Source organism: Meleagris gallopavo, chromosome 11 (assembly GCF_000146605.3).
Source record: "Meleagris gallopavo isolate NT-WF06-2002-E0010 breed Aviagen turkey brand Nicholas breeding stock chromosome 11, Turkey_5.1, whole genome shotgun sequence".
Taxonomy (NCBI): domain Eukaryota; kingdom Metazoa; phylum Chordata; class Aves; order Galliformes; family Phasianidae; genus Meleagris; species Meleagris gallopavo.
In genome coordinates, this window is record NC_015021.2 from 17,491,906 (window position 1) to 17,506,723 (window position 14,818).

At 42.8% G+C, this 14,818-nt stretch overlaps 1 protein-coding gene across 4 annotated transcripts in view; it reads left to right on the forward strand.

Moving 5' to 3' along the window:
• TBL1XR1 (TBL1X receptor 1) overlaps nucleotides 1–14,818 on the forward strand; it is a 309,082-nt gene that overhangs the window by 265,254 nt on the left and 29,010 nt on the right. For 3 of the 4 annotated variants that reach the window (XM_019619130.2, XM_019619129.2, XM_010716874.3), the window contains one exon: nucleotides 13,414–13,481. The exons of the other annotated variant lie outside the window; for it this stretch is intronic. The gene's annotated coding sequence lies outside the window, so the exon portion shown is untranslated. The remainder of the gene's footprint in view (nucleotides 1–13,413; nucleotides 13,482–14,818) is intronic. 4 annotated transcript variants of the gene reach the window in all.

Below are 14,818 nucleotides of genomic sequence, written 5' to 3' on the forward strand. Positions count from 1 at the left end.
TTTTTAATTCATTCTTGCTCCACGGTCTTCTCTGTGGTGACCCAGGGTATTTTAGTTGAATTTCCTTCTCCTAGCCTGACTTAACCGAGCTGCTGACTCCATCTTGCATTAGTTGGACTTTATCCGTAGTTGGAGTATGCTGTAGCTATCTGGAAGAAGAATGAATATTTTATCACAGAATCATAGGATGGTCAAGGATTTGGGATAATGCAACTGCAGCCTCCTGGGGTGCCTTAGTGTGTGCTGACGTCTTGGACTCTGGAGCCACTGGCTTTGCTTCAAGAGGGAACTGAGCAAGGGTTGCTGCCTCTGTGTGGGTACGTGTATGGATGTGTGTCTGTATAGCTATGGATTCATGTAAGTAGGGCTGTGCACATAGGTATATAAATATAATATACACATATAATCACAGTGGACAGAACGTAAGCATGTTAGTTTCATGGATGCCTCCAGTGGGATCCACGTTGTCTTTCCTTTCTGAAGTTGCTGTACGTGGGTTTTAGAGAAAAAAATCGAGCTAATCTGCCTGTGCTGTTACAACACTTGCTCCAGCAGTACGTAGGACATCATTAAGAGACTGTGAATTGTAGAAGAGTTGTTAGGGTAAGGAGGTCGCCTGCAAAAGAGGAGGTCACGTTATTATGTGATCAGAGGAGGGCTGTTGAGCCTAGAGGAAGTTAAGAACTGGGCTGACTTTAATGCATTTGCTAATTAACTTGACTTCAAAAGTAGGATGTGCAATAAAATTTGCTGATGACGTTAGGTTCGGATGTGCTGTCAAAGCTGATGAGGAACAGAGTACTGAGCAGGAGGAGCCAGATGGCCTTCAGGACTTGAGTGGAAAAAGTGGGCTGAAATTTCATAGCACAAAATGGCATGATTGTGCACTTCTGCATAGATGTGAATAGTGCCATGACCTGGCTGCTGGTCTCTTGAAAACAACAGAGGAACAGAAAGTTTATCAATCAGTTGAGTAATTAGCCTGTTAAATCAAGGATAACTTTTCACTAGGACCCTGCTGCTCTGTAAAATGTAGATATAAGGTGTGGGCTGACTCACAGTAGAAATCAGAAAGTGTTACTGCTGCTCGTGTGCTAGGCAACACTGCTGACACCCTGTGCGTGACAATGAATGGATGAGGCAGGCCATGTTCAGGAAGGACAGACCTAATGTGGAGCAGATGCAGAAGGAGATGACTGAAATGGTGAGGGATGAGCAGAGGCTGCCTTGCAGTAGGACACTGAGAGCCTGGTTGGTTTGTTTAAATGAAGAGGACTCTGAAAGGGCATACAGTTGCTTCCTCTAAATATATCAGGGCTTGCCAAAGTGAGTGAGTACAAGTATTTTTTGTTACATTGAAGGTAGCACCAGGAAAAAAATGCATATATCTTGGCAAGGAGCGTATTCAGGCTGGAAACTGAAAAACAGATCTCGTCCATCAAGGGAGTAAGATTTTGGGATAATCCACCAGTAATGAAATGGGAGGCAAAGAGGCCTCCCTTGTGTTGAGGTGGGCGCTTGTTGTTGCAGGCTGGGCTCCAGGGGTGACCAGTGGTGTTCCCAGCAAGCACCATTTGTTTCAGGAGCAGCAGGATTTCTGTGAAAGAGTAGGGAGCCTCATTTTTGTACTGTGCATCAGCTATCTGTCAGCAATGTTCTCCTTCGGCAGATGAGGAAATTTAACACGTATGGAGGTAAAACCTGCTGTCGGGAGAAGACTTTAATGAATACTAACACCATAGGTCAGCGAATTCAGAAATGTGTAACAGGTCTTGGACTTCTTTTATTTTTATCTTTGTTTTGATGTGGAAATCAATCAGTTATGCAAATATCTTTAAATTTACACATAGAAAAGAAGTGTTCCCTCCTTAAACTTCTGAAGCTTTACACAGCAAACCCATGGAAAAAATACTTGTTTGGGGTTCTTAAGCTTCCGTCATTATCCCAAGATTAATCTGGGACTTTTTGCATAATGCATGAGAGGAGAAATGTCAGCGAAGGCAAAGCTCGATGAGAGTGTTTCTGGAAGTGCCAAGTTACAGCTGTGGGTGACATCTACTTAAAAAGATCTCAAGTATGCAAGAGTCACGAGTTAGGAACCCCAGTGCTTGCTTTTGAAGAAAAACGCACTGCAGCTTAAGCCAAATGAATTGTTCCACATATTTTTGTGACTTGTAACTCATCCGGTGGAAAGGCTGCTGTGGTTTGTAGGCAGCATTCTGCTCCGTTATTTTCTTGCCCTGGCAGCATGTTCGTTTGCAGTTTGAACAGCACTGCCTCCCTGGGAATCTTCCATTGGAAAATGGATGCCTGTCGGTGCGTATCCACCCCGCACGTGCATCTTCGCTGGCTCCTGCCCTGCGAGCTGCCTGGAGGTCAGCTAAAAGGACCTGTTGGGAACAAAGGTGGGAGAGACGTGACTGCCTGCTGCTCACAGCGCGCTCTGGGTCAGCATATGTGAGCCTGGTGTGCTCAGTGAGCTGCAGGGTACCTGTGGAGGTGGTGCAGTACAGACACCACACATGTTTTGGTGTGTGTGAAGAGAGATTTTGTGGCTCGCTCTGCTTCAAATTCATAGTGTACTTACACAGTGCCTCAGCTGTCATACACTGAAAGCCTTTTTCCTTTATTAATATACAATGAAAGAACTGTACGTTCCTATGACTGTAGGATCTAACGCGCAAACTTCAGTGCAGGAAAAGCGTCTACATGTCACCTGCAACCAACTCTGGGCAAGCTGTGTGGCTTTTTAATCACATCTAGGAATCGTCTGTTTTAGGAACCTAAACCCACTGGATATTTGCTGAATGGAGAGAATTCTAGTAGGCAGGTGCACACAATGTTTTGCTTCACATGAGGATAATGGCTGTACATCTCTGGAGATACGGCTGCTAAGGAATTCCCTCACCTCAGACCCAGCCAGGACCTGAAGCAGTGTTTGTTCTTGTGATGCTGTTCCATCCTTCAGGCACCGTGCTGCTCTGTGCCCACGTTCCTGCCCAGTGCATGGCCACGAGGGGAAGGGAGTCTGTAGGAGGCTGTGCTGGGTTGGTACAAAAAAAGCAGAAAACATGTGCTGCCACTACTACTTGTATACAGTTTTTTTCTAAGCACTGAATAGTATTGTTATGCAGCTGCTTATCTAGTCTTGCTGCACATGAGCCAAGGACTTGTGTTTAACTCTGTTTTAATATTGAAAATATTTAATTTCACTGACCGGGGAGAAATGACTGAACTTAGAGAAAGATGTCAGTGTTCAGCAGTGTATTTATCCTAATGCAGAAGCATCAAGCACTTCAAGAGTAGCTGGAAATGCTATGCTGCATCTCAGCACTTTCAGAGTCTTTGAAAACTACTTGATTTTTAACTCTCACAGGGAAGGATTTGAAAATAATAGTAATAATAAAAAATTTTTGAATGAGATGTGCCACGTGGACCCAACATGCAGCAGTGGCAATGCAGGCTGTTTGCAGGACCCTGATCAGTAAGAAAGATTGTAACAGATGGTCTAAGTAAAATATATTAAAACAACAAAAGTTGCACATGGGAGATTTTTTGTTGTTGTGGCCGTCTTACTTTTTTTGTCAACCTTGTCTAGTTAGATTACGATCTGTTCAGCAGAGGAGCCAAGCCTTACATGTTTCTGCAGTGTTAGTGCAGTGTGGCCCCAGTACTGGAAAAGGATCTTCTGCATGCTGCTGCTGTTCAAATAAATAGTGGTGATAATAATGTTCATACTTTCTGGTTTTAATTGCTGTGAAGGTTCCTTGACCAAAAGAGAGCTCCCTGAAATAGAACAGCAGGATGTCAATGAAATGAGTGAAATCCCTGTGGTATGTTGCATGTGTTGCTTTTTAATTGCACGTGGTTCTTAGTACATCCTTGATGTAATTATCCACATAGAACCACCTCACAGTTCTTGTAAGGGTTTGTATCAGTGCATGTTGCATTCTGGTAGCAGAGATGACCACCGGAGGGGTTGGGGCTGAGGAGGCTGCCTGCCTTGTAGCCCTGTAAGAGATGGGCAGGATGGGGCAGAGCTCGTAGTGCTGGAGGTGGGAATGCAGCTCTGTGCTGTGAGAAGTGCTGCTGTGTGTACGCTGCTCATTTGGGTCTGGAAATTGGGTCAGTTCTTCATTGCGTTGCCGGGGGTAGCTCAGGCTTAATGGTTTGCTTCTCTAAATAAGCAGGAACAAAAGTGGGTCTGCTATTACCTTCTTCTCACACTTAAAAATATGATATAGACCTGTGACTATAATGTGCAACGGGTCAGGAAAGCCCAATGAACTCTTTCCTGCTTGCAAGGGCTGTTTCCTTCTTGGCAAAGAAGGTGTTGCTAAGTAAGTAATGCTGTGGCAGTGTGTGGTCTGGTCTGCCTCCTGCTCACCTACTGCTGCTGTTCTGTACAGACAGGCGAGGTTGCTTCACCTGAGGCAGAAAATAACATTTTTGATCAATTCTTGAAGAACCTTTAAAAGCCTGTGCAGATTTAGGAACTCAGGTCAAGTTCCAAACTGACTTGGAGAAGAAGCAGCTAAACTGAAATAAACTGGGCCTTGATTTGGTGCCATTGTGTTTTCCATGGGGCCTCGCAAGGTTGGTTGAGGCACTGCAGCTGGGGGCCGAGCTGGCTGATGGAGCCTGGGCCCTGCAGTTCCTTGCTGGCTATGGGATGCATTGATCCCCACAGCCGTGGCTTCAGTGTAATTCAGTGATAATGGAAAATTTCACTTAGCTGGTTGAGCCCATCCTAATCCTGAAATGTTTAGAATGATCTATTTAGGGTTTAAAGATTTTTCAGCATATGAAAGGAAAAGCCCAGCAAGGTATATGGATGGGACTGCATTCGTCTTTTCTTACTTATCTCCTTTAAAAGTACCCTGCAGCTTTCCTGCTTACATGTGTGACGGTTATTAGAAAAAATAAATGAGCCAGTGTACAATGGATATAAAAATATCCCATGTGATGAAAGTGGCTCTGGATTTTGGCTGGTTTCTGTGCTGTTTCTTCTTGCAGCACTTGTTTCCTTTCCTCTTTTCTGACTCCTCTAGGTTTTAAAGGCTGTGGCCTTAAAGTGAATTTTTGAGATAAAAAGGAAATTTAGGAAAAGAAAGAATGCAGGCTGTCCTGCCCAATAGTGAGTGGTGATCTTAGTAATCCAGGACTCCCATCATTCCCAATTGCTTCGAGGTGAGCCAGCAATGTGCAAAGCTGCTTGCTGCTACAGCTCATTTCTTTGCATTGATGGTTTCGAATAGATAAATGCATGAGAAATTAAGTGGTTGGCAAGGGGCCCTGGTTTGGGGTCCATCTCAAGGCTGAGAGGAGGATTACTTTTTTTCTATCGTAAAAGAGGGGGCTGAAGAAGGAAGTTCTGTGGAAGATGTTAAAAGAAGACTGCTCCTGTTAGCTGATGGAAAGCAATACGATTTTACACGGAGAGATGAGCAGCAGTGATGGCTGTGTTTCACTTCCAGTCTGTCTTTCAGTGACTTCTCACTATTCCAAATTTAATCTGCTGAAAAACTGTACCACATACCAGTATCTGCCAAAATGGCAGCACAGGTCATCTCTTGTCACGGAGATGGTCTAAGAGTTATTTAGAGAGCTGTTCCCGTGTAATTCTTTCTCCGTTTCTGTTTCCTCTGTGCCTAGGCACATCCAACACAACAAGTCCCCTTTTCTGGCAGGGCAGCAGAAGACTCAGAGCATGTTGTCAGGACTTGCCTTGCCACCTCTCCTGCTCTGTGCACCTTTGCTGAGTACTCTTTTTTTTTTTTTTTCTCCTCTTCCTCTGGGGATGGTGTCCCGTATCTGGAGAGAGAAGGGGAGGAGGGTTGTTTTCAAGGCAAATCACAAACTGAAGAAAATGGAGTGGAATAGGCCATCTTCCTCAACACCTGTCTCACCACGGCCACTACTGACCTATGGAATCCAGTTTTGCTAGCGAGATCCTTATCTGCATCGTTTTCCAAAAGCTGCAGAGGAGAGCCCCTCAGCAGGGAGCTCTTCTCCTCTCCTTGCTAGTAGAGGAGCTGGAGAGGTCAGAGATGTCAGGACATGGCCTTGTGTGATATGCCCAGCTGAGCTGAGCAGCTGTGAGTCTGTGCAGGTTATCCGTGGTTGCCTGTGCCTTTCCCCCACTGACTGACAAGAAATATCACTGGAGATGTCATTTCTCTTCTACTGGTAACTTTGTGATGTGAATACAGTCTGGAAATCTAGCAGTACATTGCAGTTTTACATCCATAACACGCTGCTTGCAATAGTCAAAGCTCATCACCAAATGGGAAATAATAAAATCAGATTCAAGAGTTTCTTATTAGCATCTCCTGGACGGCCACTCCTCCCACCTCATCGCTACACAGGAACCTGAAGATACAGCCACGTCCACGTCCTATGCAGCTTCATACAGATGAATTACTTCACACTACTTTTTTTTGACCCCTCTCTGAATAGACTTCTGTATGGAAGAATGTCTGTACCAGCTCATGTGATGTAATAAAGACTATAAAAATACAATATGACTTCAGTACGTATAGTTGCCTATAATGAGAGTTAGGTGTAAGGGTTTAATTCAGAAGGCACACAATAGGAGCATTGTAGTTAGCAGTGGCTGACACGTCTCTCAGAGCTCCAAGTAGGTTGTACTATAAATACAGCCTCTTGTTTTACAATTGACATTTTGCTAGTGGGTGGCTAATTGCTAATTTGAAGGGAAATAGACCAGAGATCTAATATTAATAACTAATTAATAGTTATGTGGATATTTTAAGTATTTTTTTCTGCTTATTTTAGGCATGTTTTATTCATGTGCTGTGCGAATCCTCTGCATATACATGTCTAACTGTGAAAATTATTTCTTCGGTAACATTCAGGCCTATGTGCAAACCGAGGCTGGAACACCAAGGCAGGTTGGTTGTCTTTCTCAAGCGCACTGCTGCTGAGTGATGATTTGAAAGAAGGCAAATGGCACTTGAGGAACCTATTTTAAGAAAGAAGCCTTCCTCTTGAACCAAGCCCTGAGAGGAAAGCCAGCATTGTGCTGCCTGCCTCATATCACCTTAGTTTGTAATTATTGAATCAGCGTCAGCACTGGGTGTTCCTCTGAGTGCAAGGTGAAATACAGGGGCATGTTTAGGCTGGTTTGCTCTGGGAGGTGAGCGCGGCCCCATTGCTCTGCGGCTCTCATACTGCTGCTCTCACTGCTCTGGAAGTCAGTGTGTAGTGCTTTGCCCTTGGATTGAAATCCCAGTTTGTGGTAAGAAGGGAAGGTTGTGAGAAGTGCATTAACATTGCACACGCCTGATATTTTCACATCTGTTGTATCATAGTATTAAATGTGTTCCTGTGAGCTTGGTGGGCAGTTGCTGGGCTGTGCCTGTGCTGTGTCTGTTCTGTGGTTCAGGTAACTGCTGTGAGCACTCACGTGAATAACTCACGAGGAGCAAAAGCTTCTTACCTGCTATCTGTGGAGTGCCTACTATTCATTTTGCTGGCTGTCCTGAGGGATTTAAGCTGTGTCCTAGAAAGCGTTTGCTCTTGTTGGATTAAAACCTCACTGGCTGCTGTCTGTGAGGCTCACGTGTCAGAACAGCAGTGGAGGGGCTGCGGGCAGCACACTGCACCTCTGCACTGAGGTGTTCCCAGCACTTAGAGCAGCTATGAGCACAAACCGTCAGTGCCAGCCTGGTAGCAGTGCCTTGGTGGGCAGTTCTCTGCAGTGCTGCCTCCTTTGGATCCCGACTGCTGGGCCAAGTGCTGAAGGCTTATCCTCCACTTGTTCGGTGCAGTTGGTGGCCCTTTACCTATTCTGCAGGTTTTGACCCTGTGTGTTTTTCCAACTCCTGCATCACAGTATTTTCCATCCTCAGTTCCATGTGATTCAAGACATGCCGTGTTTGTGTACCTTCTCCATGCGAGCACTCCTGTAGGAAGGGCAGTCTTTACATGTAAAACATCTTTGTGTGCCCAGTGAAGGGCTGCAGGCAGAGGCAGGGAATAGGCAGCTTTTGGAAGTGGGTCTTTCAGTTTGGTGGTATGTGCTGTGTTGGTGACTGGGTTTCTGTTTGCATGTATGTATTGTTGTCTGCCATCTGAATGAATATTTTACTTCTTTCCTTCTTATTTTTTTCTAATGTTTCTTAAATACATTCATACATGCTTCTTCAGCTTCTCCTGGCTTTCCTATGGTGGTTTCCTATAAACACAGAACTTACTGAGTAGCACCAGAAATCAGTGTCTGTTGTGACACGGTGTGTCTGGACGTGGCTTTCCACAAACATAACGATTGCTCAGGGTATTTGGAAGATGTTTAGAAGAGCTGTCTTCAGGCCTTTACAGCCAAGGAATCAACCAAAAATCCATCAGTGCACATCCAGATGTGTGCGCTGCCTCCATGTGTGCCCTCAGCAGCTACTCAGATATAGAATCTTTTGAGCACCATCACTGGGCTTTGAAAATGCCATCTACTCTGGTAATTTACGGCTTCTTGAAGTGAAGAACTGACGGATTACAGAACTGACAGTGATTAAAGAGGAGAAGAGCGATGCGTTCACTTGGGATGTTGCCTTGGGGTGGTCAAAGCACAACGTTAAGTATTCTACAGATAGAGATCTTATACTTTATCTTTTCGTTGTCAGAACCTGGAATAACTGTTTTGCTAACAAGTAGCATTCTGTAGTACTATATACAGCACTTAAGGATGTAAAACTGTGAAGCTTTACTTGTCATTGGCAGGTCAGTCCATGTCTGATCATCCCCATCCTGGGGGGCTTTATGGAAAACGTTGGCTTTTTGGGCTAGAAGCTTACAAGATAATATTTTCCTGCCTGTTAACTTCAGTATTGTTACTGACCCAAAGACTTGAAACTTACCATGGTGAAACTTCAGCCCTGGCGGCTCCTCAGCCTCTGCTGCAGTGTGAATGGAGGGGATCAATTGGAGCAGACAGCAACCCGGCCTGCCTTCAGGCATTGCTGACTTGTGCTCTTTGGAAGCTGTGGAATTACAGCAAAATAGTTAGGATCAAGCACAGTCGTACTTAAGGAGACTTGCTTATGTTATGTGGAGCAGTTCTAGGAGACTGATGTGAGTTTTTCAACCCAGGAGTTTGATTTTCTTAAACCACCTCTCCTGTTAGATTTTTGGTTTTATTTTTATTTTTTTATTATTATTATTATTATTTTTAATCTCTGTCATGGCCAAAGGGAATTTATAATGCTGTTTGTAGGGACAAAATGGAACAATCTCATTGTTACGGATGAACTGCCCTTTATTTTATTAATGCATTACTTGAATTTCAGTTTTTCTGCTGGTGACATTTGTTGGTTGGATAGTCTCTGAAACAGAGGGATTAGAAAGAATAAGTGGCAGCGAGCAGATCAGATCTCACCGTGATAACGTTTGTTTTTATGCAAACAGAGGGAAATCAGCCTCGGAGTTATGCTGCTCTCATAGGACGGAGTGAAAATAAGGGCTCGTTTGTGCATTGGGCGTTCTGAATATCCAAAATACATCCATTGCTCTAAGTTCAAGATAGAGTTTTTTATATAATGTCAGCAAATACTGTGTTCCTTTTCTGTACACACACATTTCATCGCCTTAGCAGCATTCTTGGTTACAACCATACTCATCACACAGTAAGAAAACAACGGCAAATATTATTAGCAGGCGCTCCAGTGGGGAAGAAAGCAGTAAACAATACTTCTTTAAAGTGGATAATTTCTCTCTCCCTCATGGGCCATGTTCAATTTACACATCAGTGCTTTTTATGAGCACATGATTTACTTCTTTTTTTTTCTTTCCAAGTGTACATGATTTAATATCAAAACAAGCGAAACCCCAGGCAATTTTTTCAGAAATGTTATTTGTTTGTTAAAAATCCATTTTGGTTTTGATTATTAAAAGCAAAATTGCATCGACTTAAGAAAACCCAAACCCAAATGTTACTAAGGATTTTGGTTATAATTCATGGACAAGGAGAATCCATAATGGAAATGCCTGCCCAGAAGCTTGGGAAGGTTGCACGTAAAAGTATGATTATAAGGGATGCTCAGTCTGCTTTGGGTAGCTGTGTTCCTTTAATTTAGAGAAATGCAAGACATGCTTTTTTCCCTGTATTTCTTTCAGTTAGCAAAACTAAAATGTGGTGGGGAAAAAAAAAACCCAAAACAGTGATATGAGTGAATAGGTGCCAGTGCTATAGAGCAGGAATGTGCTCCCGGAGCATGGCTGAGCTGGAAGCAGCCTTAGCAGTGGGGTGACCCAGCCTGATAGCCCCTGGGGCACCTCCTGCTGCTTCCATGTACTGCACTATCAACTTTGGTTTATCATTTGTCACATCTGTAGCTGTTCTTTGCCAAAACGTGCATTGTGTATTTACGCTGGGCATCGTTGGAGGTGTCAGTAGTTTGATAAAATACACCCCCTGTTATTAATTTTGAAATGTGGAAACTAATATATAGTTTCCACATACACACATATATATTATATATATATATATTAGTTATTATTTATAACTATATATATAATTATACTATATATATAAAATATATTATTAACTTTTATATATATATATATAAAGAAGTACTTCTTGTATATACTACTTATACATAAGAAGTAAATACTGTTTAAAAATACACACGTGTGTTTTAAACTGCAGAAAGAAAGATCACAAGGCACAAATTCTTGCACGGTGAGCATTTCTATAACAGATCCCATCATTACGGTTGCCAGTTAGAGTCACGTGAAGTGCTGGGTTTTCAGAGCATCCACATTTTTGCATTATTTTCTGTCCTTGTCCTTTCCCTGAGGCTGATTATTTTTTCCTTCCCACTTTATTAGCTGTTCCCTTCCTCCCAAGTGTTTTTGTTGTTGTTTTAAATAAGATTGTAGATTTGCGGTTTAGTTTATTTATGAAGTGTTTCCTCCAGCTTCCCTGAGATATTTCAAGCTAGGCATCTCCTAGGAAAGAGAAATAAAAGACAACACGTGCAGCTACAAACCAGCACCATTGCTGCAGAATGAAGCTCTGAAGGTTAAACCTAGTAGGGGAAGTTCCACCCTGTGACGTGCTCCATTTCAGCACATCACTTGGTAGGAACGCAATTAAAAGTGAGGTCACAGAAGCATTAAGGTTGGAAAAGACCTCAGGGATCAGGCGGTCTGACCGTCCAGCTGCTGCCCACATCCCCTCAGTGCCACAACTCCGCCGTTGCTGAATGTCTCCAGGTTCGGTGACCATCACTCCCTGGGCAGCCTGTGCCCATGCCCTGCATCTGTTCTGTGTCATATGCGAGGCTTTGCAGGACACGCCATAAATTTTACTGTAGTCATTAATTTGAAACCTGCTACAGCTGTTTCCAGGGTGTCTGTGACTTGGGGGTTCCCGTGTGATGCAGGTGAAGGCAGCGGCGAGATGCCCAAAGGGCCGGGTTGGCTGGGCCCTGTGCTGCTTAGTTCTCACCGCGTGCCTCTCAACCCTCTCCATCCCATGGCAAATTAGTTAACTGTAAACAGATTTCCTGTTGTTGTTGTAGGGAAGGCTAATAGAGCAGCGAGCTTCTGGTGTTCGGTGTGTGTTGTGCTTTTATGTGCGCTCTGTGGGGAATTGAAGGGAGGAAAGGAATTCCTCTTGAACTGGCTTCTGTTCAGGATGTGGTAGCGCGCTGCTTTCCTTCAGGGCCTCCTTGTTCTTTCTCCTATTTGGCATCATTTTGGGGGTAATATCAATTAGTTACTTCAAACAGCGAGTGCTCTGAATGAATGATAAACGCTTAATGCAGAATGCAAGAAGTTCAAAGCATGTAAATATTGAAACGTACCATTCGCTCCTGCCAGCTGAGGCAGCATGGCAGCAGCCCCATGTGCTGATCATTTCAATTGGAAGGGACCCTTAAAGGTCACCTCGTCCAACTCCCCTGCAGTGAATGGGGAAATGATCTTTTGCACCATCACTCATCTTGCAGTTAAAATGCTCTAAGTGTTATAAACTTCTCTTATTTTTGTTTTGTTATTTTTTAAAAAATATTATTTTTTAAGTCCAGTGTTATCAGTGCACTTGGTACGTACGCTTAAGTTTGCAGGAAGTGATCAGAGTAGCGCATAATATCTGAGCAGGGAATTGTAACTGCAGTAATATAGGTCAGGACCTCCCATTCAGCTTCAGCTGTGTCTGTGCGTGTTGCTACAGGGCGGGAGTGGGACACTTGTCCAATCCACAGTGGTGGATGGGAGGGGTTTTCCAAGAAGTGGCAGGGCAGTAATGAATGAACTGATGTGCGTTATTAGGAAGCTGCTGATCTCTGCCACCATTGACTTCTCACCCAACTGGGTAACTTGGTCGTAGAGTACTGGAGGGGTTCATAGTGTCTGAAGGTGACGTGAATTCTTAGTGCTGCCTGCTGTTGAAAGCACGAGTTGCCTTTTTTGGGTTTGGCCCTGGTTTTAAGGAGGTATTTGGAAAGTTTGAATGTTGGCTGTAATGCATTTGTCAGCCTTTATGGCAGGAGCTTAGTATTTAGAAAAAAAAATGCTGTTTTCCTCATCTTCGTCCATCTGGGAGAGGTTTTTGTTCCATGAACTACATTTTGCTTCAAACAGCATTTTTTTTGATAGGTGATTCTTCTGTTGTTGTGCCCAGGCAGTGTTCCTGCTCTTTTACCTCCAAGCCCTTCTCCTTAATCCCTTAGTTTATGTTAGATTTCTCTCCAGTGATTTCATCTGCAATGAATATCCGTGGTAGGAACCTCTGTGTTACATAAAGGTGTGATCAGTAATTGTTCTGATCACAGGTATATAATGTACTTAAGTCCTAGGGAGCAGTTAAGCTTTGAAGTCACTTGTGGAAATTAACTCTGTGAGGATATCCTAAGGATTCTTCCATAGAACTGCTCTTCTTAATTGGCTGATGTTAAACTTCACTCTGCAGTAGTCAGTTATGAGAAGCACCGGATGGGTTGGTAGAGACTTTGTGTTTCCTATTTGTCGACTTACTGCTGAAATATTTTAGTTGTATACTTGGACTAAGACTGAATAAAGCTGCCACATCAGTACTGTGCCATTTGTAAGCTGGATCCTCTCAAAGTTCCCATTTGTCTGTATGAGCAGACAGAAAGAAGAGAAATTGAAGTGAATGCTCTGTTCTGTGCTGGGGTTTTATCATCAACTAAGGGTGAGAAGAGAGTAAAATTGTAATTTTTTAAAGCGTGTTCCATGTAAGTAACCAAAAAGATGGTCTTTAATTTTTGTTTATTTGTTTTTGTTGCATAAAAATATATCATGATCCACAGGAAACTGAATGTTATTTTAATGCTTTCTCTAAAAAGACTGGTGGAAAAATAGCTTTTATCCTTTTATCATCTGTTAAAATAAGTATTGATAGAAACTATCATAATATGGTTTGTGTTACAGGTGGTGTAATACCAGGGGCTGTACTGCTGCCACATCACAATTTTGTGGGGTTTCAGAGAGTAGTTCTGGTAAGGACACTCAATGATTTATCTCTTTTACTTCTCATAAATAGTGGACGAAAATTTGGTATGAAAATTTAGAATTAGTAATTACAGTTACGTGCATTTACAGTATTTGTTAGGTATCCGTTTTTGCAGTCCATTGAATGTCTACATTAAGTGTTCTTTTATTCAGTGGTATTTTAACAGCTCCTTTTGGAGCTGTTATTGTCTAATGTGTAAATCCATATTCGCTTTATTGAGAGCTGTTATAATATAACACATCAGTTCACAGCGTGGATATATTAATAACTGGACCTTTTGACAGAACATTTTGGGAAAGCCGTATGATCTACATGATGCATGGATCCTTAGTGTGCGTCAGCTTCAGAAAGGAATGGGGGAGGCACAAAATTTCTGTGTTTTCAGTGCAGTGTGGGGTTTTCTTGATTTGTTTTCAAGTACCAAAGTCTTTGCTTCCTAAAGGAAAATACGAGTATATCGTTCAGAGGGCAAACACCCAGACGTGTGCTGTTATCACTCTTCTTAGGCTTAATGTACAGTCATGATTTTGCAGTTGTTTGCTTTAAGTGTGTGTAAGCGCAATCCCTCTATCATTTCCCTTGACTTGGCATACTTCTCTTAAACACACTTTCTTATCTTTAGTCTCCTCTCTTCTGCGTGGCTGGAGTTACAAAGGAGAGCAGATTACCTTACTTTTCCTAATAAAGGGAAAATTCATTCTGAACCGGTCTAGCAACAGCAGTGCTTACGTATTGTGCAGGAGCACAATCGAGTATTTGTTCTTGCAGCAGTGGGTAACTGATACTGCATTGGTATCTGTAGAATTGTTAATATATGCTGTAATTTAACAAATGTCTTGTGGGTGGAGCAGATGTCTTCTTTTTTTTTTTTTTCTTTTTCTTTAATCACAGTCCCTTAAAATTTTTTTCATGAGCCTTCCTTGTGTGCTGTCGTAAATCCATAGAGGGCACTCAAAGACAGAAGGAGGTTGTTTTTAAAAACTTAGCCTGCAAGCAGACCCTCACAGCCCACAGAAGGAAACTGCTGACTGTTCTTAATGGCCTTGCTCTTGCAAGGCACTGTTGTACTGGCTGTGCTCCAACAAATCACTTAAGCAATTGAAGTCAATGGGACTATAATATGCTTACATATTCTTCTGGATTGATCCCTAGTTTTCTATACTTTCACAAGCTGTTTTCCATCTTCTAAAAGCAAGGTGGGGTACACGTGGATTCCTTAATTGGGGTTCTCTAGTCAGCCTGAGAAAGTAGGGGGAAGCCTGTCTGTGTTGGAGATGTATTGTCTGGTTGGGTTTTCCTGTTTGTTTGTTATTTTTTTTTTTT